The following is a 23,654-nucleotide window of genomic DNA, read 5'->3' on the forward strand; positions in this document are numbered from 1 at the left end:
AGTTACATATACATATGAATTCAACAAACATCCTGCTTAGCTGTTACAAACATGTCAGGAAATGCTTCACAGCTTAAAAAAGTAAATCCTCACACAAAACCACTTTTTTTTTTTTCCCCCCTATTTAAAAAGTAGTGTCTGTAAACACACTTATTTTGTAGATTTAAAGTACATAATGAGTACTACGGCATTTTAAATCTCAGAACACAAACTCATCTGAACATCAAGCACACTTGATTCAGAAGAACCAAGAGGTTTACTGGGTTCAAAGACATACATGTATAATTTACAAACAAGTATCCATATATTTTTTGATCACTGTAAAAGATTAGGCCAGGCTTCAGGAGCACTATTTTAGCAGAGAGGCAATTCAATCAACTGCCATTAGCTGGGAGATTCGCCCACCCATCTTCCACACCACCTCTCTCTCAACAGAGCCTGTGCTAATGAAGAGTTAGTCCGTGCCAAGGCTGTGTTTGAAAGAGCAAAGCAAGCAAAGGAACTGGGGCTTTAGTGGGACCACAGGGCTTTATACAAACACTGCTAGAATAAACGCCTCTGTAAAGACCTCCAAGTTTCTCATCACTTCGTCTCCGCAGGTTACCAAATATCAATAACAAGAAGGAAAAAAAAAACACACAACACAACTTTAAGAAGGATGGGAAGAATAGGAAGTTTTCACAGAATGTGGTTGTTTGCCATCCTTGAATTTAAACAAAACCAGATGCACAATATGTTACTCACACATGAGAAGAGGAGAGCCAGCAAGGGAAAGAGAGACTTCTCTCTCTCATCCTCTCTCCTTGTTTCAAGAAGCATCCCTTAAAGCATACAAGCATATGCTTCGGGCTCCACTGACGTCAGTAAACACGACTGAAGTAAAGCACATGCTTAAATACATTCCAAAACACTTATCTGCTCTTTTTTGGAAGCTAAGTGGAAGCTATAAAGCAGTGACAGAACATATTCAATCAACAAGCAAGACACTTTTCATCTTTAAGGTGATGGTACTTACTGGTTCTGCAAAATCTTATACTCATTAGTATCCATTATTAGAACAAGAGACAGTTTCTAACACAAGACTCATTCAATTAATAGATTTAAGAATGCTAAGACATTTGCACCAGTAACAGTAACAAATCATGATTAACACCAATGTGTCACATTTCTTTGGTGCTTCACATCTTAAACACAGCATTAACTTTAAATAGTTAAAGTAGTTACAGCTAGATTACTGCATGCAAAGCACCTACTGGCAGTAGTTGCATCCTGGGTTCCCAATCTCTGATGTGGTGTGCAAAGATCTTCTACAAATTACCGTCCTTCGTTTTCCTGGTCACCCAAATCGTCTGTTCCCAGGGCGCAAACCATTTGCATTTCACATCTACACATGCTAAATTTGCATTTCACATCTATGCATGCTACACTCAAGAGGCCTGGGGCTTGCATGAGAGCTGCAATGCATGCAGGGCACAGGCAATGATAAGTGCCACCTAACCACAACACACTCTTCCATTCATTAAAATGGAGTTAACCAGTGAGGATTTCCACCTATTATTTAAATACTGATGTCTACAGTAAAAGTAAAATATGAAGACATGTGAAGGTCTAGTAGAAGGCTACCCTTTGCCACTGAGGCCAGCTGGACGATTTTGCTGTGCTGTGCTAATCATCTTTATACAGGTACTTACTCTTTAAAAATCAACTGTCTGCCTACTGGAGATAACAAGGCTCACCATGACCTGCAGTGACTTTGAGGTTGTTACTGTCTGCATGACCTTTCATTATTTAAGCACAGGACATTGCCTCTCATGTCTCTTCTTGTGTGCTGAGAGAGCAAAGGCAGCCTGAACCAAAGCTGAAAAAAGTGTTAATGCATACTTGAGACAGGCACAAAGCAGTGCAGCTCTCACGAGAAATACAATTTGCTGCAAGTGTGAGGTTGCAGCCTACAACATAGTTTGCTGCGTGTGCATGTATTTGACAATAACGTGTGACTCACTGAAGTAGAGATCTCCCAGACATGGCTTTGTACCAGCAGCCTCAACTATGTTGAGGCCTATGTTAAAGCATCAACTTCGCAGCAGCAGCAGCAAACTACATTATACACTTGTACCAAAGTGTATTTCTAGTGGCATGGGAAGTTAACGTTCTCCTGTATATTGCTTTGTGAGCCATTAGTACCTAGATCCTCTGCATGGTTGAAAGTGTATTAATGAGCTGGAAGACATAATGATCTAATCAGAAGAGATCAGCAGTAATTTATCCTGCAGATGATTTACATGCAGCAGCCATGTGTGTTTGTTTATGATCTCCACATCTGGCAAGGAGCTTTTGACATGATGGAAAGCTGTGGTAGAAAAATGCACTCTGTTCCTCACACCGACTAATTAATGCTCTACTTAATCTCAAGAAAGGCACTTTCAAAATAAACACTAATTTTCAGCAGACTGTAAAAATAGGCAACAACTGAATCACATAGTATAAGGCCTAAAAGCTATTGTAGCAACCTTACAAGCACCAAAGGAGGTGATTTGTAACTCCCACAGTACCATTCTGAGCAGGTATGCACTCAGGTACCCCTCTGACACTGCAAACATTAATGTTTATTTTATTTTATTTTCTAAAAGAGAAGCTTAAGCATGCATTTTCCTCTTGCAGAAGTTTTCCTTTTATACTGTTTCAGAAGCAACGGAGCAGAGACGATGAAAGCCTACCTCATAATCTGTAGGAATCTCAAAAACTAGTAAGTGATGGCAGAGCTAAAACAGTCCCCGTCACTCACACGTTGGGCATTAAACGATGGTTGGCATCTGGAAAGTAACACTGCAGGTTGTCACCCTCCGCATTTTACTGACAAGTGATCACATAAGCAGGAAATCCCGTTTTCCACAGAGAAATGGAGGGGAAGAGCAGCCGGTGCCCAGGCGGCCCCACCAAAGGCAGCGCGGGGATGCAGTGCCCGGGCGGCCCTCGTGTCGCGGGGCTAGGCCTCGCTGTCCTCAGCTCCCACCGAAGCCATTCCACTGCTTTGAGTCACTTCGGCAAGGCCTTGTCTGCACAGGATGTTATTCTGGAACTGCGACCGCATTTAAATTCACACCCTATCTCATTCCAGGATAACTTCCTCACGTTGACATGCCCTTAGAAGTACAAGAAAGAGCATTCGTCTGTGGCTGCATTTAGCCCTAGGCTGAAGTCTCACGAGGTAACAGAGAATAGAGATCTGGCTTTATCTTATAAACGGTGCTAATATATATATCACCACCCTTTGGAACGACACCAACTTTTTCTCTCTAATCTCCCAATCATTTCCCACAGAAAGCATGTACTTTCTCCAGCCCAGGGAAGAAGGCAAGGACGTTAGGAAAATCAGAGGGATTGCAGGGCATGGAAAGCCTGTGTGAGCTGCCTCCAAGAGCAGATTTCCCAGCCCATGACACCAAAGCTACAAAATGGCCTCATTTGGTGACTGAGAAACTACTGGGGTGGTGAAGAAAAAAACAGTGTAGGCTACAGGTACTGAGAAACAATGCTGCAGAGCCTCAGGACTGGTCCCCGGCTGGAATTAAAGGTAAGCCAGATAACTTAGTTAATTAAAGGTATGCCAGATAACTTAGTGGAGGGGGGAGAGGGGGAAAGTAGAGATTGAAGCTTTTCATGTGTATTAAAGTGACAATGGCAAAACATGGTTTCTTCCACCAAACACAGTACCAATTCCTACAGCTGGTGTACTACATTTGTAACTCAGCAGTTCTCAAGTGCTCTTGAACTATATTAGAAAATGCATTTTTGCTTTCCTCACAGGTCAGACCGCTAACCATATCCCACAGAGCTCATCTGCCCTCTTCCTGTCTCCCCAGGACAAGTCAGCAAAGAGGCTCAGGTTTCCTGACAGAGGCAGTGAGGACCAAAGCACCTCTCCGACAGGACGTCACAGCAGGCGGATATACCCTGGGGGGTACAACCGGGCAAGGTCGATAGTGACAGGAACAGGGAGGTGTCAAACTGAGCCAGCAATAATTCCCTAAATGCTTTGGTTTCAGGAGACGACAATGAAGGCTGAAGTCTGCAGAGAAGTAGAGAAGTGCCAGCCCCTGCTGCAGCACTAAGTACCTGTGAGCAAATGGCATAGAGACTGCTGGTTTTCTCTGCACCTCCCCATCAATCCTTTTCTGATAAAGATTTTAATTAGTTTTTTTATTTTTTTTTGTGGGTTCCTATGTCTGTGAAGCATGTTTGTTCCCCTTAGATTAATTCCTTCTTTTCTTTTCTTCTCAGAGAAACAAGTTACAACTTCCAACCACGTCAGGCTGCAGCTCCAGTGCTGCAGACTCCTCACTCACCCACTGCGTCTCTTTCCTCAATTCCTCTCTATCTGATTTACTGTTTACTTGTGGAACATATGGGAAACATGCAGGGAAAGCATGCATCCGGGTTCATGTTCAGAATAAATACTTTTTATGACTATTCCCATGACCTGCAGCAATAGACTAGATTAGTCACCCACAACTATGTATAATCATACAATCATTTAAATACGTTTTCAAAACAGAGTACGTTTTAAGATACAGATCAACTAAATATTCCTCTATAGAGTCTCTAACACCTATTTCCTACAACTTTACTATTTCCACCTGAGAAAGCGTTATCTTCCAAGAGTTGAGTTCTCCCTCAAAAGTACTGTGCAGAAATAGAAATAAACGTGAAAGTATTTGTGCTACTCAGTTGTCTCCATGTTCTTAATGAAAGAACAATGAAGAAGTGCAGTACATAAAGACTGAAAATTGATGCTCATACTGAAGTTGAAGTGCCATTTATCAACATCTGCAAAAGTAACTTTTTTTTTTTTATCTTCCCATTTCAGAAAATCAAACACCCTCTCATTTCAGGTTCATCCAAAAGCAGAATTGCAAAGATTTTCTGCTGAACAGAAAACAGAATATTTCCCTAGCAGAATATGTCATTTAATCCAAAAGCAAATAAACAACAGTTCAAATTCAACCTCACCCAATATGCTTAGCAGCAGAATTGAAAGGAAATCTTGAAAAAGTAATTTTGAATTGAAATACTTAAAACCTTTTTAATCAAAACATTCTGAAATCTTCTCCTAAGGTAAAAATAAATAAATAAATAAATAATAAAATAAATCAATGACAAAAAAAACTACAATCTTAACTGCTTTTTTTTTTTTTTTTTTTTTTTTTTCCCCTATGTAAGTAATGAGAGAGCAATGGCCTATACTACTTCGGTTAATTCAGGATTTTATTTTTTTTTTAATTATCATCATCATCCACCTTTGGGTTGAAGAAAAATCTGGTGTATCTCTTTTGGTTTGGGAAACAGTCCTGATAATCTTTTAAGTGTTGCTGCACATGCAGCTGTCAGCAGTGAATAGTGCCTGTTACTCTCCCCACGCCATCCACCACACAGAAGCCAGAAGCTCATCTGCTACAGGAGAGCTGGAGAACATCTCATCTGCCAGACTGCTTGATTGCATTGTGCTATAAGGCTTAACCAAAACATATGACCATATTCATTTTCTCACAATCATGCACAAAAGATGAAAAAATAGAGAGATTTCATAAAGGAACTCTGCTTTTTGAGCTCTTTTTTTTGTATGAATTTGAGGGCGGGTGTTATTTCTACAGGCAAATTTTGGAATACTGTAGTAAACCTTTAAAAAGGAAAGGATTTTGTTTTCCTTCTTTTTAAGAAATGCTTTCCCCATATGTTTCTGAGACGATGTGCGAGGCACTATAAAGTCTTTCTGTCTCACCACAACAGGGCTGTTCAGCAAAACACTTCAGCAAATGCTCAGCTGTAAGCACACTTAGGAGCCCATTTACTCCCAGTCAGTGCAAAGGTTTCTGAACCAGAAGGGACTTGCCCTCACTTCTTAAGCCAAGCACATGGGTAACAGCTTTCCTGAACTGAGGCCTCTCAGTAAGTTAGTTGTCAGGCACACATGGACGCGTGGTACTGACCACGCTGCCGAAAAAGTCAAGTTGTTCTTGGAAGAAGACTGGTCGATCTCTGCTGGCCGGCTCCTTCGCCAGCTCCATCTGAACTGAGAAAATGTGGTATCTGGAAAATTATTTGAAACAATTTCCCTTCAACAGGTTTGCTTGTTGTTCTGTTTGTTAGGGGGACGGAAGGCTGAAATGAGAAGAGTCATTACTTGGTGAAAAGCAAAAAAACATTTCCATATATGATTACTTACATTAATATGTATCATTTTACATAGTACATCTACATATGGAATCGATTATTATTGAGGAAATGTTTTTTTAATGAGGAAGACTGAACAATACTTAAGAGAGAAAATGTTCAAACCCATGCTAATTTGCAGCAGAAGTAACAAAATATTTTAATAAAAAACAGTAAAAAGTCTGGCCTTCATACCCAATACCAGCCCTATCATCCTATGTTTACACCTTGAGAACAGGATTCAGCTCGTGTGGCTTTTCCAAGCTTTGCAAACTTCCTCAGCCTAAATTTAAACTCCACCTCTGTCAAAGAGTTTTAAGAGTAAGAACAGTTTTTCAGCTCTGCAGAAGAATAGAGATAGCTCGTCAGACTTCTTTTTTTTCATGAAAGTATTTTTTATTACCCCTGTTTTTTCACAAAGCCTGTGCCTGCCCTCCATCCCTAGTCCCAATCTCATAAAGAAAAAAAAAAATAAAAATAATAAAAGGATTTAGGAAATACAATCACTTCTGTATAAATGTATCTAATTATATTCTCAATTGCTGAAACACTGTTTCCTCTCCCTGCATGCTGGGATTAATTAAGCTTTCCTTAAATGCTGTATATGAATTAAGAAGAAGCAAACAACAAAAAACCCTCACTATTTTCAAATGAAAAAAATCTGGTGCTAAAAAGTCCTGGCAGGCTAAGCATTAGTACAATAAAACTGATGGCTTTTCAATGGTAAAAATAAAGTGACTAAAAGCTCCGTTGTAAAAAGGGGAGACTTTCGAGAAAACGCCTTCATGGCAGGAGGGAGATACTTTCTTTCAGGAATCATATCAGAAACAAGGATGAATTATTACTATCAAATATAAGCCTCAAAATAGAATCCCTCTGTTATCGTAGTGCAAATATTAATGCGTATTTGCTATTCCTGCCAAATGTTATCAGCGTTGTTCCGACTTGCAGGGAACAACCTGTTCTGTGCGGATCCTGACTGGACTAGGACTGGACTAGGTTTATCATTTTAACACCAACAACGTCGTTTTGTTCACCTTGAGAAACCACAGCACGAGCGACGCTCACCAGGGAATATGGCAAGGATCTGCGCTCGCTCGGCAGAAAAAGCCTCGGGAGCCCCAGAACCACGAGATGAGCAGAGGGGCTCCTCTAGTCCCCAGTGCTGTCACTGGCCCTGGCATCTACCTTAACTTGCTCTCTTTACTTACCTACGTACAGACAGCAGTGTTAAGCACTTTTTTATAGGCTCAACTGCTGCATTACTCTTCCACCCCCTCCTCATTTATTTATTTATTCCTGTTCATTCTGAATTTCCAGCCATTTTCTTTGCTATGAATGTTTCTTTATATTGATTACAATTTCCTGGAAGATGCATGCTTGGTTCTGATAATCCCTCAGCTTCTCCCATATTATCCATGTTACTCTTATTTTATTTTTTTTTTATTCCTTATTTTCTGTCTCTTCGTTTTTGTTTTGCTTTAATCCATGTGAATTTCTTCACTACCTTCTGCTTTATTAAAACAGACTCCTTGTTTAAAGCATGGTATGTCTGCCTTCTGCCCTCCCCCCCCCCCTTAAACTATTTTATTTTATTTTTTAATTTATCAACTTTCAAAGCTTCCTTGCTGTATCGTCCAAGTCTCTCTTTCAATGACATGGTGTCAAAATGGCAGTGAAACCAGCACCAGCCCAAGCTACGCTGGTTTTGATGGGGAACTTACTGGGAACATCCCACAGGACCAGGTACTGAAACAGATGTGTGTCCTGCCAAAGACACAATTTACAATAACGCAATTTACAACGGTATTGTGAACATAACTCCTGATTTTGAGTCTTCACATTGCAAAAACAGTCCAACTTAGTAAATGAGAAGAAATAAGGCAAATGGACTAGAAAATTATCCTCAGTTCTTTTAGGTGATGATACCTCATAACACAAAGGGCTCAAAACCACAACTCTGAACTAAAATACCTCATGTATAAGAAGAGGACTGGATCATCATCTTTGTCATTGCAGCCCACTGTTTAGGCTTCTCTCGAGTAAAACTGGCTGGCAATCTCTCCGAAAGCCTCTCTACAGCGAAGACCAGCCCCAGCACCTGGCTGTATGTGGAACTAGGCATCACGACACAAGTGGTTCTCCTGTTACGTCGGTGGCCCACAGATGCTGCCACATACAATGCTGAATGCCTTCCAAGCCTCGTGTAACAACAGATTTCAATGATAAATCTGAACACCAGCACTGTTTCAGGCTTTGAAATACAGTTTACCTCTTACTGAATATGATGTGTCAAATGAATTATGAAATTCACAAGAAAGAAGAAACCTTTTATACAATCCAACCATCTCCCTGCAAGTCCAGGGCTGTTTCAAATGAAATGCAGGATTGGCAGAAGAGAGATTTATTGCCACAGTTTCTTAATTCTATATTTCATACTTTAGCAAGCCTTCCTATTGTGCTCCACATGGTGCTTTTAACAAGTTAAAAGCTATCAGTTTAACAAAAGTTTAGTCAAAAGTTATCTAAAAAGTAAAACGCAGTTGTCATCATGACACACAGTGCTGAACACTACTGCTTATATCTTGTGATGCTTTTCTTTTTTAATATATATTAAAAAAAAAAAAAAAGGATTCAAGGCAGGCTGCAGGCTTGGCACTTCCTGTGAAGGTCGGCACTCACCAGGGTGCACCTACACCGAAGCCGTAACTGAAACACCCCCAGCTGTGGCATTGGCATGGCACGCACCTGGCAGCTCACCTGAATTGCCACTGCCAGCCTGAGCTGGTGGCTTATTCCCCACCTGCACATCCTTGGAGGTGATTCTTGCACATGAAACTGGTTTTGAAAGAAGGTCTTGGATGGCAGGAATCCCACAGAGTTTGCTGCTTCAGAAGGATGTGAAAAGAGCAGCAGGCTTGTTGTTAATAGTAAAGCTGTCCTCAAGCACGCCTAACAGTAGCATCAAGTTGCTCAATTCCAAAATGCTGGTTAAAAGAAGAGTTATTCACCTGGCCACTATGTCTCACAAACACATATAGTCACGGCTTGTATCAGAAATCTGAAAAAAGCAGTCCTGAAAGACCTGGAACTTGCAGTGCATTTACAATGACTTCGTTTGGGACTAAATGAAATGGGGAACATGTCAACTCTTTGATCCAATTAAAACGTGAGGAGTTTTCTTGATCATGGAGACATCATTTTGCTGAATCACAGCCTAATGGTACTGAGTGTGTTGGGTAGTTCATGATCAGCCAGACAAATGACGATGGGCAAATAAATGGCAGCAATGGAATATGCCTTCAAGAATGGAACTTACCTGGATACAACCTCTGTTATTCCTGCTGTCTAGGTAATAATATACATTAAATTGGAAGACATTTTAATCTTTAGGAATTAAATAAATAATCCTTGGATTTAGCAAGCTTAAACATGAACTTGATTTTCAGTGCATTAAATAATTCCATTGGTTACAGGGGAATTTTTATGCACATGGAGATCTCAAGAAATGCTGTAGGGTAACAACCTCAACTTTGACTAGGCCAGAAATGAGCTGGTATTAAAAGTCTGGCTTTGGCTGAAGGGATGAAGGTGATGAAATTCAGCTGAAATGCAGATTTCAACCCCCCTCAAAACTTTGAAACTGGGTCAGACCAATTTCCAATTAGCAGTTAGCAATTATGCAGGAAATCTCTTCCCCAGTGCAACACATGTATAAAGAAAGGCAGGTTCACAAGACAGTATGTGAGTTTCTTGGTGGAGCTGTGGCATCCCTTTGCACTTCTGAGACAAAGAAAACAAGAGCAGCAACATGCTTTCCAAAATGGAACAGTATGGCTTCAAATAGCTAACTAGAGATCTTTTTAGTTCACGTTTATGATTCATTCCTTCTTCTCCAGATTTCATGTACAAACCAGACATCTTGGAACAGAAACCTGATGAGTTATTTATGAAATCTGTTGCACATACAGAATTGGAGGAAGCTGACTGTTGCAGTACATATCCAGTCAGCTGGAACACATATAACGAAAACACTTTGGGGTTCAAAATAGCTACAAAATGTGGTACATCTCCAGGACTACCTGGCTGGATGCTTCATTTGCAGTTTTTGTTCCTCCACCTTTAATAGCAAATTCATTGCATGAGCTAAGGAATGTTCACTTAAGAGGAAGAGCCAGTAGACTCAGCTTCAGCACTGCACAGACAGACCTGTGCATAACTAAGTGCTAAGACATTTACAGTACAATATACAATGTCAAACATATTGTCATCCAAACGTGAATTTCTGAAAAATCCTAAATCTTAGTGAAAGAATTAAACATGTGGTAGAAGCCCCAACTATACCTTCATAAGTAAGGAAGGAGACACAAATATATAAACAAATTTCTAAAGGGCAACACAAGGAGGACACAAAATCCAAATGAACACTGTTATTCCATGAGCAGCTCAAATGAATGCAATGATAATGCCCTTATAAAAATAGGGCCAATTAATCTTTAAAAAGCCTCTAACAAACGTTGAAATCTTTTTCCATAACGTAAGAGCGACTTTTTGGCTGTTATAGATCATCCTGAGTAAACCGGTTGAATTGCAAATGCGGAACATCATCTCAGGATAATGAAAAGAAAAACATTTTGCTCAGCACTGACGTTTATCGATCCAAAATAGACATTTTTGCCATTGTTTGAAGTAAGGGAAGTAATTAAAGTACGCAGACGCATTCTGATACCACCATGCTATTTCCTGTCCGTGTCAGTAACAAAACGCCTCTCCCACCGCCATGCACACTGTTCATTAACTCTCTGCAATAAACACCGTACTTCCATATCACACATCTGAAAGTGTTCCTAAACTGTCAAGTTGGGCAAGAGCATTGCTCTATGCAAAAACAGCCAAGTCCAGTCAGGAAGCAGATTAATTTGAAACCCTTAATTAATGACTGAACATTTACACAGCCAAGATTTATGAGTTACAAGGAAGTAAGTCCAAAACATAACACTCCCTCCTGCATGCAAGCTCTCTTTGTAATGATAAACAATTAGCCTAGGGTAAGATAGTGTCTGAATTTGCAAGTTCACTTTCTTTCTCCAACTTCCAAGCATTGACAGATGATAAATTGATTTCATGCTTTTTTTTTTCTCCACCTGGTCTTACATAAATACTGTTGTTAATAAACAGTTGTCAATTAATGCAAAATACAGATTTTTTTTTCAATATAAAGAAACCAATAAGTTTCAAAAGATGATTTTTTTTTTTAGCTCACAAGAATACAAAAACAGTATGTAGAAAAGAAGAAAAGAAAAAATAAAAGATGACTTTAAAAGCTGACTGATCCAAAAAAGTCTCAGTTTTTCTTCCTTGAGTTTACTTCACTGGATTCACAAATACTTTTGCAAATTTAGTAACACTGAATGTCAGCAATCAAGAGTAAGTTTTCAGTTTTGAACATTTTGATTATATTCCATTTTGGATCATAACCACTGTAACACTTTCTTCTGAAGAGAGCTGACTTTTTATTACGACGAGTGCTTACTGTATGAATATTAAAACAAGACTGCCCATTCTTCTTTGGAAGTCCTCAGGCCTCAGACTAGAGAAGTCATAATCAGGAAAGGTTTTGTTCACTCTTGTTTATACCAAATTACTGAACGCTTTTTTTTGCCTGCAAATTCTGTTTCGCTAATAAAGCAGTGCGGTTTGTTTCTGCCCTCCAGATCACATATCATGTAAATAAGCAAAAATGACCACAGAAATGGCAAGATCCCATAGAGTGATAACACGTCTGCTCGCACGAGTCTGCAGCATGCCTGCATCCTCACAGACATGCTGTACGCCCCCCGACAAGGAAACTCCCCCAGACACCTCTCTTCATGTAAACAGCTGCGACTGCAACCACTGCGCTAACCAAGAATGTAAGCACTATATGGTTTGGGTCTTTTTTTTTTTTTTTTTGCTTTGTTTTTTTTTTTTTTTTTTTTTTTTTTTTTTTTTTTGTTTTTTGTTTTTTGTTTTTTGTTTGTTTGTGTTTTTTTTGTTTTTTTTTTTTTTTTTTTGGTTTTTTTTCTTTTGCTTCCTCTCAGCAAAAGAGAGCTGTGCAGTGCACAACGTGAGCCCCAAGCCCTCATGGGCGAGGCTCACTCCCACGTGCTCTGGGCACCCCCATTAGGTGTGTGACTTTTGTTTTCGAAAGCAGAACCTGCCACTGCAGCTCTGCAAGGGAAAATGCTTTGCACCTGTACTGAGAAAAAATCCCCAATAACCTGACTCCTGGCTTCTTCTGTTTGGTCCTTCCTTCCATCTCAGCTGAGCGAAGAAAACCAGTCCTGGCAAGTGACAGTGGCTGCTGGAGAGAGATCAAATTTTCCTGACACAGACTCACAAACACTTGGAAACATGCAGTGCACATACCCAGAATCTAGCCTAGGAGCTGGCTACATTATTTCCCCCCCTCCTTCATCAGTTTTTCATCAAACGGGAGCTCACTGGGAACAGTTCCGGAAAAAGACAAAGCTGGTTTATCCCAGTAAAACACAAAGAAAGACAAAAACGTACAAGACAAAACAGAAGACAGATTGCTGCTCCCCCACCCCTTTCCCTCCAATGCTATGCTTCGCTGTGCAATGTAAGTAAAATAGTTATAGCCTACTTTTATGACAAATTAATTTTGTTCGCTAGGAAATGAAGTATGAAGCCAACCTCTGTAAATCATAACTAACCCCCTTCCCTAAAAAATGAAAAACCAACAACCCACCACCAAGAAAAACCCATCAAACAAAATCCAGAGCAGCCTTTTTAAACTGAGCAAAATGCTCTTAGTTCTCCTCCCCGACAATGGGGATGTCAAGACCAATTAACTACTGCAGTCGTCTGGGGTTTTGCTCTGTTTTCTTCCATTGCAAGTGGTCAACCCAGCTCCCATGGCTCATTTCTCTACACACGGTGTCATAAACAAAGACGACTACGACCTCGGAGTTGTTTTCTACCTGAGTATCCTTGATGTTTTCATTACTCAAAGCAGGGAGACGAAAGCTTAGACTGAGAACTAGGTAATAGTTTGAACCAGTTTAATTAAAAAGCAAAATGGTCCACAGGTCTGCATCTACCATGGCTAATAATTTGCTGCAGAGCTATTATTGTGCTGTTTCCATCTGCCAATAACCATTTAATCCTTCTGCCAAAGGCAATCAAACTTTTATGTATTTCCATATGTATTTTAGGAAAGCCATAAAAGATAAATTGGAAACAACAATTTACAGTTTTTGATAGACAAAAATTTGAGCTAGAGTAGCACATACAGCCATCAGCATTTCATCAGTGCTAAGAAACTACTTGACAGCTTCTACTCCAGGCAATGGCTTGAATGCTAAGACCAAAGTTTTGTGCAAATGCAAAATCCTTGTTAGGATCCAAGTACAAAACACAAAGCCAGCTACAGATAATTCCCCTTAAAGTGCCTTCCTCAACAGGACTGCAACTCATGAAAACCCAATTTTCTCATTCTCAAGAAAACCCAAGGTTCAGGCACACTGTCAAAACAGAAGTTACATGACAAAACGGAAAATTTTCCTGTTTGACATGTAGGTGTGGCTGATAATACTTGAAGGCTGCTTCCCTCTTCCTGCATTCTGCATCCATGACTACCTTAATCCTAACAACTTCTCAAACCGTTTCAGAATTACCGCTGAACAGCTTAATCTCACCAAGGAACCTGAAATTCCAACAGTGATATTGCTAAAGTTTGTGGATAAAAAAGGAAAAGCAGAACAAAGCCTGATATTTCAAATATTCCTACCCCCAAGAAAAAAAAAAAAATCATGCCTAATCAAAACCCCTCTGAAAGAAATGGGATGACAGCAAGTTTGCAAGCTTGCGGTTGATGATACCCATTTATTTGGATGGTAATGATTAAAAAATATCACAATTAAAATGTTAAAAACAAACAAACAAGCTTTCCAGTCACTGTAGTGTTACTGATCATCTCTCCCAAAATAAACTCAACACTTACTTTATTGCAGTGAAATTTTGTTTCTATTATATGAGAAAGCAAGGGAAGCAGAATAGTTGGTGCATGTTCTGTACAAGTGTAACTTTAATAATGACAGGTTTTAAGTCTGAAATTCAGTATATCTAATGTTCAAGATATTCACAGTCTAATTTAGGCAGACTTACTGATTTAATTATTTTTCTATTACTTGTTTATTATAAGGCTCCAAATTTTCAGACGAAACAACTACTTCACTGATGACTGCAAAAGGCCAACATCTAATTTTATGTTTACACAAAGATACCACTATATATTCAAATATTTCAGTTCACACACACACACCTCTCCAATCTTTGCAGTTCAGTGAAGTGTAAACAGTTAGCGTTGTTATTAAAACACAGGTTCTTCATTCACAGGAACAATACCCAGCTAGATTAATAAGCTTTTATTCCTGGGCTCTATTATTCCTCTGCCATTCATTAACATTTCTTCCACCTTGACGGCAATTTAGCTGGCACAGCACCAGCAACACAAGTAGGTCAGCACAAGGTGTTCCTCTGCATAGTTTCACAGGTTATAAACATCCTACCTGTGTTAGCCTTCAGGTAGTGCATTTAAATATTCCTAGTGCCAACTAAAATAATAATGAGAACTCTCCTGGATATTATTGTCCAAGAACTACCCTTGTTTACAGAGGACGGATTCTGTTAAGACTGACAAGGCAGTTTTACCAGAGAAGCAGGGAGCCCTCTGCAGCTCTCCTGGCCGAGCTGATGCCTGAGCTGATGCCTTGGTGCTGTCTCTGTGGGAAAGCCCCTTGCAATCCTCAGCATATCCAACGAGGAAAACATACATACATGTAGAAAAAGCTAGACTGAATGATGACAGTCAGACATTGCATACTATTAAAAGTAATCATAACAGAGATTTCAGCCAGCCAGGCATGCTTTAATCTCAGGATATGGGAAACAACAATAGAGATGTAAGAATATTTACTTTTTTCCCTCCTGTTTATGAAAAAGATGAATACAAAACAGTGGTTTCACAGAAAATGATACTAAAACCTTTGGGCAGATCTTTTGCTAATGTACTAAGACATATTCAGTATTTACAACAACTTGTATACATTAAGATTCTGGCTCTGAAGTTGGGGCATAAGAGTCAAGGGTCAAGATTTCACTGTCTAACAAATGCAATGGCAATGACTTTTTGCTCACTTTCTCTAATTTGTACGCCTTGTCTTATACTTTAGGATTTGAGTTGAGTCAAACTCAAAGCAGCAAGCTCCTTTCTAGCTCCATACTCAACTACACATCATAACTTACAAGATCAAGTGTCAGCACTACAGGCTTAAATCAGAAAGACAGATCACTGGGAGAAAATGTGTTGGATTTATTTTTCTTCCTTTTTTATTTTTAAACATAAAGGCAAATTCTAGCACTCTGCACTGATATGAGCCTTTATATTATGTAAATGAAAATACTTCAAAAGATATAAATAAATCAATGTTTTCAATTCCTTCCTGATGACTGTACATGCTGTTTTGACTCTGAACGTTACATACCCACATTTATGATTATTGGTGTATGGAAAGTGTGTGATATAAGCCACTGAAGAATAATCCCTGCTGTCAGATTGAAAAAAAAAAAAAAAAGAAAAGAAAAAGAAGAAGAAGAAAAATGAATTAAATTAGAAGTTGCTAGAAATAACTCACAGGCAAAAAATAAAACTAAAAGAAAACAATAGCAGTAGCCTAAAGAGACATTTTTTCCTTCAGGAATGAATTCCCATCTGCTTTTAAAGAGCAACATGTTTTTCCATTACTGGAGTCACAGCCAAAAACAGGACAATAAAGCAGCAAAGCCACAGGCAAGATTAGAGGGCAAGTGAAGCTGGCTGACAGAGTATCAGTCAAGGTCCCTCTTTTATACGCCTCTGCTGTAGTGACAGCTGAGCAGCCCCCCGCTGTGCTGGCAACACACTTCCCTCGCTATCCGCAGTGAAGAGGAGCTCCTGGTAACTCTGCTGCATAAAAGGTGCCCTGGAAAAGTGAGGGGAAAGGAAAGAGGAGGAGGAGGCAAGTGGTATAGCCAGCAGGCCATGTTCAGCAGCGGCTGTCCCCTGCAGCCTCAGCTTTTTTGGTGAAATTACCACATTTAGCAGTAGCTCCCTAAACACTCATCACAAGGGAGCAGCTCCACCAACTGAGGACTGCTTACCCCATGCACCACAGGTGCTCGTGTTGCAGGCTCTCCATCCAGACGGGCGTGCAACACAAATCAACCCTGCAAAGGCACGGCGAGCATAAATGCAAATCCAAGTACCCCTGTACAGAATCTGGGCAGACAACACCATTAAAACAGTTAACTAAGACTGAAATTAGCTCTAGAGGTCCCTGCACCACAAGGGGTTCGGCAATTACAGAATCCAAACGTTCAGCTCTTTGGACTCAAATCCCAGGTCTGAGAAGCAGGCTAAGTTTTATACCTAAATGTTGCTCAGTGCACACTCAGGGGCTCATTCAAATTCCCTCTGGCATTTTCCCCAAGTTCCTCTAAGGATGGCTGTTCTTTGAGCTGTTTAGGAAGCAGTGTCTACGGTATCCTCCTGAGCTGTTAATGGGTCTGACCTTTTCAGAAACGCTAATGTCCCTTCAGCCAGATGCATTAAATCTCCTCTGCTTGATTAAACTATTAGCAAATCATTATCTCACTGAAGGATAAAATGTTCTTTCCCAGATGAGCAAGCCATGCATAAATTTTAGTGCAAACACTCTTCTGTATACCAAGCCCTACATTTTGCATAAACATGCCAATTTGCGACCCCATTTTATATATCCATGGCATGAAAGCATACAGGAGGAACACAGATCTTTTTTGGGTCTCGGCTGAGACAAGACATGATGAAAATCAGCCCGCTTAGGGTGAACAATTCCCAGCCCCATCTCTACAAAACACGGGAACGGAACCAGATCTTTCTGCAGCGGCTACTGAGGAGAACGGGGAGATGCGGCGCAATGCCACGACACCCTTGTGCCGATGAGTGATTACCCAGGCACTCACACTGCCCTCGTTCCCAGTCTGTCCAAGCACATTCTGCACGTACAAGGTTCTTGCGAGACCGGCAGTAAGCAAAATCCCATGGGAAGTCCTGTGTAGTTAGTTATTTCCTTTCAAGTGATTCATCTCGTTTATACCAAACACTGACACTCGGAAAACACTTTGAATGCCAGGTATTTCCTCACCTTCCAGCCACCTGTGCCAAACACATCCTTGGTGCTGATAAACGTGTGTAGGAAGGTGGTGATCCCTTATTACCCACACTGGATGAAGGCTGAGTCTCTTTTCCACACCCACCCACACAAAAATGTTCACTTTTCAATGAGTGATATAAATTAATAGATCCTATGCATCAATCCAAGAGAAGCTTTGGAGGTTCATCTGAGGCCTTAAGCTTGCTGCGTTTCAATTTGATGGTGTCCTTCATTTTGAAAGTTGCAATTCAGGATAATACTGTGCCCTGACATGAGGATAAGCAGGACTCCTTCAGATGGCAAGGCCATCCAGAAGTGTCCAGCAAGAGTCACTTGAGCCACAGATGCTTTAACTACCAAAGCATATTTTAAAATCATACGTTTCTGATAAGACACAAGGTTTTTCTTTCTTTTTTTTTTTTTTTTTTTTTTTGTGTGTGTGTGTGTGTGTATGTATATATGTATCTTAGAAGCTAAAAATTTGAGGGTCCAGTCCCAAGCTTGATATGTTAAACACTTTCAACACCTGTTGAAGTCAATGGGAATTGAACATGCTCTGCATCTAGCATAATTAAGCACAAAAGGAACAAACATCCTCATGCTTAAAAACAAAAACCACGAGCTTTAGCTAAGATATGATTTCCAGAGTCACAGAACCTTTACTCTTGCCTTTTTTTTCCCCTGAAGTCTGTCTTTGTAGGCTGCTACATGTATATAGGACTAGATCCATTGCCCTTAAAAAATGTTAACTAGAAAGCTTTTCCCTTAAGTTTGGAAGATCTTTTCCTTCATGGCAAGCTAGATATAAAGAAGATAACACATCGTAATTTGCCAGCTGTCTTGCTTTTCCTATATCTAAGCCCTCCCTCACCTCTATTTAAGATGCACTTTAGGAAAGAGAGACTGTTTTCTTCCCAATCTCTTAAAGCCTTGTTTACCATCCCACACACCTATAAAGGAATACATCCTCACTTCTTTTGTAGTTGGTGGCTTCCTGTGTGAGAAAGAGAGGAGCTTTGGAAGGTTTTGGTTGGTTTGGGTGTTTGGTTTCTTTTAAATTTGTAGTTTAAATATGTCAGTATTTGATAAACAAGTACATGTATGTTTTGAAATAAATATTTTAATAGTCAAAGGCTTCAGTTGATTAGAGCTAGTGTGCTGCTGCAAAGATACTTTTTTGGCATCAAACGTGCACTCATTTGAGCCAGAGCAAACGTTCATTAGCTTTTTTTTTTTTCCTCTGTGTTCCCATTGAGAGTTATTGCAAAGTGAGAAAGATATTTTTTACATTAACTATTCTACTTCGACTAAGAACCAGTGAAAGATTTACAGGTTCCCAGGTTCCCGCTTTACTATTGTTTCCTGTAAGCATGGAAACTGATAATACTATAGAAACAATGTCAGCCTCTGCTTTCACCATGACCTGCTTTCCACCAATTTAAAACCCGTCGGTCCCATTAGCTTATTTTTACAACCACACTTGTCTTAAGAATATTACAATGATATCCAGAATATTTAAATTTTATTATTTCTAACCATCTTTAAACTCAACTCAGCACTTGGTTTCAGTTTCTACCTAAAACCTCCCTCTCTGTACTGCTTTCACTACTGTAACAAAAACATAATCTGACAGGGGCTGACATAATAAAAGAAAGTCCCTCACTCTACTGGGTTTATTTTCCTTTTTATTTACCATCTACTTACTAGAATAAAATATTTCTAGAGTGGTGAAACAGAGTCTTACTCCCTTGCTCATGCCTTTTCACAAAGTAAACGCTAAGGATTTGAGGTAAGGAATGCTCCTTCCATTTCATTTGTAAATTATTTTATTTATTTTTTTTCTTCACAACACAAATCTAATAAAGACATTAGTCTTTGTATATATAAAGGTTGGTGTCCTTCCTCTTGGCCAAACCATGTTCCAACTTTAACCTTTTTTCTAACCTTTAAAAAAAAATTGAGATAATGTATAATTTAAAAATCACATGACAAGCAATTTCCTACCAGATTCTGTCCATGTGATTGTGTTCATTTTTACACAAGAAGTGCTTTAGAATCACAGAATCATTTATGTTGGAAAAGACCCTTGAGATCAAGTCCAGCCACCACCTGACACTACCAAGTCCACCAGTAAACCACATCCCTAAGCATCATGTTCACACAGCTCTTAAATACCTCCAGGAATGGGGACTTCACCACCTCTGGGCTGCTTGTTCCAGTGCCTGACCACCCTCTCTGTGAAGAAATTCTTCCTGCTATCCAATCTAAACCTCCCCTGGTGCAACATGAGGCTGTTGCCTCACATCTTATCACTCGCCACCTGAGAAAAGAGAGTGACACATACCTCACAGCAACCTCCCTTTATGTAGTCCTAGAGAGCGATGAGGCTCCCCTCAGCCTCCTGTTCTCCAGACTAACACCCCCAGTTCCCTCAGACACTCCTCATATGCCTCTGAGGCATACTGAGACTATTGGCATTTTCTACTGTAACAGAGAACAGCAAATAAGCATGAAAAATCTAAACTGATCCCCAAGTGAAAAAGGTAGTGCCCCTGAGTTTTTTGGAAGACCCATCTTCTGTAATGCAAGCTAGCTGGAGTGACATCATGACAGGAAACTAATGAGACCCAAAGAACTCACTTTACTTGCACTTCGTTTCTAAATGCTCCTGTGCTTGTATCTTTAATCATACTTTACAGAAACATGATAAGAAATGAGCCAGATAAAACTCCTCAACGTGAATTATAGGAGTGAAAATGCTCTAGATCATTCAGCTATGATCTGACTGAACAATCTCTGGATGAAGACATCTCAAAACTATTAAAAATAATCTTCAGTTATATAAAGGTACAATTTTGCTCTAAAAAAATGCAGAAACACTAGAATTAATCTTATAAAAGTTTTGAAGCAGCAAGATATTTGCTGCTTTAACCATTTTCATTATTCTCAAGGACGAGAGATTTCTCCTCCACGCCTACCAGAGCTCCTTGCTAATGCTACTGCATCAGCAGAGGAGAATGAGGCCAATAGCACAGCACAGCACAGCCTCTAGCTGAACTGTGCCCAGTGGCAGCTGCCTGGGCATGGCCTTCAGTGGAAATATCCTAGAAAAAAAAAAAAAACAGGGGCAAGACCAGCTGTGAATCTTCCACCACTACACAGGAGAAACCCCCTGGCCAGCATGTAAGAGCCAACAGGCTGTACAGTTACTGTAGACCCGTCCGCACAGCAAACAGACCTACCCTGTGCAATGCTCCGGTTGTGCTAACAAGAGGTTGAGGCAGTCCTGGGAAAAGGCAGATGCCTTCAGGGCAGCCAAAGAAGTTGCCAGAGTGGGTGAATGGCATGCTCCTTGGTGTCAATATTGGCTCCGAGGCCAAACCTTACTATTTAGAAACTTCTAAAAGCTATTTCTCACTGTCCTGATTTACAGATTTCAGGTATCCATGAAGGTGAGCCTCAAGCATCACTGCAAAGCAGAGCTATCGAGATGCCAGCATGCATTTCAGAAGGGCCTGGAAAAAAAGATCAAGTGCAAATCCAAATATTTCTAGAAAGCTGAAGCTTCGTTTGACCTATCCGATTTGTATAATAAAAGCTAACTGTACAGACATTGGTCCACCGATACACTTTTTTTTAAACATTAGACTTCACCTGCACTTGAGAGAAGGGAATTCTAATTCACCCTCATAAATTATGTTCCATCTTCTCTCAAATGAAACAGTGGGAAGTAAACACCCTATTTTGCTATCTCGATATATCTTTAACGTACTCATTAAGATAAACATACATCCAGCAGGTGAATAGAGATAACTGGTCATAAGTGATGACAGGCAAAAATATACACGTATCTGATCTGAAAAATTGCCAAGTTGGAAGCCAAATGCATACTAAACTATCCACTTTACTTGCTGTTTATTCAGCTCGTGGTAGGAGGATTCAACATATCTTTACGTGAAACTCCCTATTTATACAGCATCTTCTAGTCACAAAACTAAGCATTTTCCATTCCTTTTGAAAACAAAGGGTATAACAGTGGAATGGGAACTTGCCATTCAACAGCGGAAACTATTTCTAAAGCTGGGAAGCTGGAGACACTAGGAAGAAAAGGCTTTAATGAAACTGGCCACTGTGCGTGCCAACTGTCAAGACTTTTTATATATTCTTCCAAGGAACACTGACTGAGGCTTTTTCTGTGTTTACTCTTTACATCCCAATTATTATAACTCTTTGAATGATGCCAAAGTACAAAATTCATGAGAAATGCCATATTAGAAACAGGCAGGCTTTTTCCCCTGCAACTAGTCTGTACTTGTACTCAATGACCCATTAACTTATTTTTGGTTCGGTAGAAAGCCAGCACCAAGACATTTGCGACTCATTATCTAAGCTAAGCACAGGAATTCACCACTAGAGCCTCGGCTGACCCAGATCCAAAGGAAATCCCCATATGCTTGGAATTTCTGAAATACAAGCATTACAGTTGTTGCCTGGTAAGAAAACAGTTTCCATACACAACAGAGGATATGTTTACATTTATGTTTTTGGAGGCTTATAACTTGGCCAGAAGCAGGCAAATTTTCCCAGGGCAGCAAAACTCTTATCACTGACATCGGGATAAAAACCTAGTAATGTTTCAAGTCACTACTCTTCAGCACAGAGGCAGTATAGCTGCAACAGTTCCCTAGACCAACATTTAAGCCTACAATAAGAAGTTGATTACTGCCTTATTTTTTTCTTTTTTTTTTTTCTTTCTCATTTTAAGATCCCACATTCTGTTGCAAATAGAAGTCCTACACAAAAAAAGTTTTGCTCGCTGCTTTGCCTTTGAAGTCCTACACAAAACAGCTTTGCTCACTGCGTTGCCCCCATTCATTTGTCCCCAGAGCACAGTTTGTCCTGTGCTGCGGAGGAGGAAGGCTGTAGTGGATTTGACTTTGGTCCCTGCCTTTACACAGCTTCCTGGAACAAGCCTGGAGGCTTGTCTGGACACCACAGCTGCACATGGCAAGGTCTGACCCCATTCCTTTGACTTGGAGAAGCACTCATAGCAGTGTCCTCACCAGCCAGAGGTTACTTGTGGGCAGTGCAGCATTGTAAAACATACCACCATTTACGTGGTAGCTAAATGTCTTCCCTGGAAGACATACAGCATAGCCAATGGCCAGTCAGTTGAGAAGGGCCATCAATACCACAGGAGTCATGCAAACGCTTGAGTCACCCCCTCTTTTGAACCAAGCCAAAGGTTTAGCTTTGTGCTTGTAAACAGCACACAGAAAGATGGAGGAAGCTAAGGAAAGCAAATCACATTTTCCACTCTGCTATGGAAAAAGTAAAAGGTGACTATGTAATTAGAGATGGTACGATAATGCACTCACTAGGACTGGCTACAGTAAGGTGGAAACTTTAACTCCAGTATTTCATACCTTTTAAGAGGTCGAGTTGGCAACCTTAATGACATTCTCTGAATTTTTGAAGTAAAACAATTACTTTCAATTAATCAAAATGAAGAAAACATGAAATATTCTTTCATGAGGCACTGCCATGAATAATATTCAGGGACCACTATGCTGACCACTAACTGTAATTACCAGGCAGCAGCATCTGAAGAAGTTTCTCCCCCTACCCAGGACAGGACGTAATAGCCTGACATCCTTTGTCAGAAGCTGACTAACTGACAACAATGAGCTATAACACTAAGTGCTGCTGTGAGCTCTTGATTATATGGAACAGGAAAATACGAGCCTAAAAGTGACCTGTGACTCCTTTACAATTCCCTTATGCTGTCTGAGAATCATCTCTTCTACCTCAATCTGAGTCTGTTTGCCACAATCCTAAATCATAGAATGCAAAAGGGTCCCTCAATAGGGATGTAGGGAGGCCCAGCTGAACTGTGTGGGCAGCTGGGAACATTTGCCCCCATCTCCCTGCACTCATCCTGGCAGCACACCCTTAAAAGAGCTACCCATGACCTTACTATGGCTCACCCTTTCCCTGGCAGCAGTACTCTGATGGAGATCTTGAAAGAAAAACAAAATAAACAAACAAACAAAAACACAAACACAGGTCTTATTCTGTTTTCTGAGCAAAAACACAGAAATCATGGTGTACTCTGTCAAACAGTCTTTCTTATAATTCTCCCCACCACTTAGAGTAGACTTAAGGAATGATACTTGGATGATGCTCTATTGCAGTTTTAAAAACACC

General features: G+C 40.1%; 1 protein-coding gene across 1 annotated transcript in view; it reads right to left on the reverse strand.

Annotated features, from left to right (window-relative positions):
* AFG2A (AFG2 AAA ATPase homolog A) overlaps positions 1-23,654 on the reverse strand; it is a 190,393-nt gene that overhangs the window by 12,641 nt on the left and 154,098 nt on the right. The gene's annotated exons all lie outside the window — the stretch shown is intronic.

This window comes from Netta rufina (genome assembly GCF_964035555.1).
Source record: "Netta rufina genome assembly, chromosome: 4".
In the NCBI taxonomy this organism is placed as follows: Eukaryota; Metazoa; Chordata; class Aves; order Anseriformes; family Anatidae; genus Netta; species Netta rufina.